Source organism: Sapajus apella, unplaced genomic scaffold (assembly GCF_009761245.1).
Source record: "Sapajus apella isolate SASKATOON/1434 unplaced genomic scaffold, GSC_monkey_1.0 scaffold48, whole genome shotgun sequence".
In the NCBI taxonomy this organism is placed as follows: Eukaryota; Metazoa; Chordata; class Mammalia; order Primates; family Cebidae; genus Sapajus; species Sapajus apella.
The window spans coordinates 7,466,242-7,469,122 of NW_022436988.1; positions in this window are offsets into that span (position 1 = coordinate 7,466,242).

The window sequence follows — 2,881 nt, forward strand, 5'->3', positions numbered from 1 at the left end:
TTCTAGATAATTAGAGAAATCGCCTGGGAGACCTCTCTTGGGAAAACAAAGCAAGCCTGTGTCAGTATTTACTTCTCATTTCCCAGAGATCTAAGTCTAGAAGGCGTTTAAAAAAAAAAAAAAAAAAAAAACTTGTTTATAAAATCGGGAAAAACCTGAGACTGGACCTGTGAAGAGCTCCTTCCTGCCCACATTCATGAATTTAATTATGTAATTAAAATCCCTTTCTCAGCTGGACAAGAAGATGGCATTTTAGTACCTAATTTTGTATGACCTAATTTAGCTGTTGCCTAAAACACCATTAGAATCAAGTTGCTACCCCACACACAAAAATCTATAGCTCACCTTTGCAAATAGGCAGGTCCAAATCTCTCTACCTGATGTTCAGAGCCCTTCATAAATGGACTCAGACCTCAGACATACATTTACAGGTCTCGCTACCCACAGGCTAAACTATTTCTGCAGCCACATAGATTCACCACCATTCTTTAAACATGTCAGAGATCGTTCCACCTCTACTCCTTCGTAAGGTGGTTCTCTCTGCTTTGCAATTTCCTTCTTTCCTTTTTTTTTTTTTTGTTTGTTTTTAGATGGAGTTTTGCTCTTGTTGCCTAGGCTGGAGTGCAATGGCACGATCCTGGCTCACTGCAACCTTCACCTCCCAGGTTTAAATGATTCTCTTGCCTCAGCCTCCTGAGTGGCTGGGATTACAGGTGCCCGCCACTATACCCTGCTAATTTATGTATTTTTAGTAGATACAGGGTTTCACCATGTTGGCCAGGCTGGTCTTGAACTCCTGACCTCAAGTGATCCACCCACCTCAGCCTCCCAAAGTGCTGGGATTTCTGGCCTGATGGTTCTTATCAGTAAACCAGCATGCAAATAAATACTTGTTCATCCTACAGGCCCACCTCAAATGCTACCTTCCTTGACTTTTTTTTTCTTGTATTTATGTATGTAGGTATGTATTTTTAGAGCAGGGTCTCACTCTGTCACCCAGACTGGCAAGTGCAGTGGTGCCTTCATATCTCACTGCAGCCTCAAACACCTGGGCTTAAGCAATCCTCCTACCTCAGCCTTTCTGAGTAGCTAGGCCTACAGATGTAAACCACCATACCCAGCTAACTTTTTAATTTTTTTTAGAAATGGGATCTTGCTATGTTGTTCAGCCTAGTCTCAAACTCCTGGCCTCAAGCGATCCTCCTGCCTCAGCCTCCCAAAGTGCTGGAATCACAAGTGTGAGCCACTCCCAGCCTTTCCCTGGCTTTTAGTCATTGACTCTCTTTATATACAACCTGTGCCTCGGCTGGGCACGGTGGCTCATGCCTGTAATCCCAGCACTTTGGGAGGCCAAGGCAGGTGGATCACAACGTCAGGAGTTCAAGACCAGCCTGGCCAACATGGTGAAACTAAAAATAGAAAAATTAGCTGGGCATGGTGGCATGTGCCTGTAATCCTAGCTACTCAGGAGACTGAGGCAGGAGAATTGCTTGAACCGGGGCCTGGGAGGCTGGGGTTGCAGTGAGCCAAGATTGTACCACTGCACTCCAGCCTCAGCTTCAGAGCAAGACTATCTCAAAAAAAAAAAAAAAAAAAAAAAAAGCTGTGCCTCCTTCTCTGTGTCTGCATTGCCACCTTTGCAAAAGTCTGCCTCGTACAGCATGGTTCTCAAACTCCCTGCAGGCAGCTGGCTTATCTTGGCAGTTTCCACAGCACCTGACTTGCTGCCTTGTGTCTGGGCATGGTGGCTCATGCCTATAATCCCAGCACTTTGGGAGGCCGAGGCAGGTAGATCACAAAGTCAGGAGTTCAGGACCAGCCTGGCCAAGACGGTGAAACCCCATCTCTAGAAAAATAATAATAACAACAAAAAATTTTTTTTATTAGCTGGGCATGGTGGTGGGCACCTGTAGTCCCACCTACTCAGGAGGCTGAGGCAGGGAAATCACTTGAACCTGGGAGGCGGTGGTTACAGTGAGCTGAGATGGTGCCATTGCACCCCAGCCTGGCGACAGAGCAAGACTCCGTCTCAAACATAAATAAATAAATAAAATACACTAATGATAGCTGATGGCCAGAAAAAAAATTGCAAAATAAATCTCATAGTGTTTTAAGAAAGTTTACGAAGTTGTGTTGGGCCGTGTTCAAAGCTGTCCTGGGCTGCATGTGGCCCCCGGGCCTCGGGTCAGACAAGCTTGCCTTAGCTGATGCTGTTTATTGAGCTTGAAATGCCCTTTTTGCCTTCTTCCTTCCTGGTTGACTGGGTAGCATCTTTTAAGATCAGGTTGTCTTCTCCCTGCTCTGTTTTCTTATAATTGCCTGTGAATATCTGCATCACCTTGCTTACCACATTGTTTTATATCTTTGACAGGAAAATAATTATTCATAACGCATGAGTATCCACAGTCTCTTTTCTTCCTCCCACCTGCTAAGGAGGATTCTGTTAGGACCTGTGATGCTTCCAGATCATTGCACGGTATCAGAATAATAGGTGAAAGGTAGGATTGAGAAAGGCCGAGACTTGGGTAATTTGACTTATTTTAGATGGCATGGGCAGTTACCAGCAGATGAGAGAAGATGTGTTTTAAAAGAGGGCAGAGAAGCCGGGTGCAGTGACTCACTCCTATAATCCCAGCACTTCGGGAGGCCATGGCGGGTGGATCACCTGAGGTCAGGAGTTTGAGACCAGCCAGGCCAACATGGTAAAATCCCATCACTACTAAAAATACAAAATTAGCCGGGCATGGTGGTGGGCGCCTGTAATCCCAACTACTCAGGAGGCTGAGGCAGGAGAATCCCTTGTGAGGTTGCAGTGAGCTGGGATAGCACCACTGCACTTCAGCCTGGCGATAGAGAGAGACTTCATCTCAAAAAAAAAGAA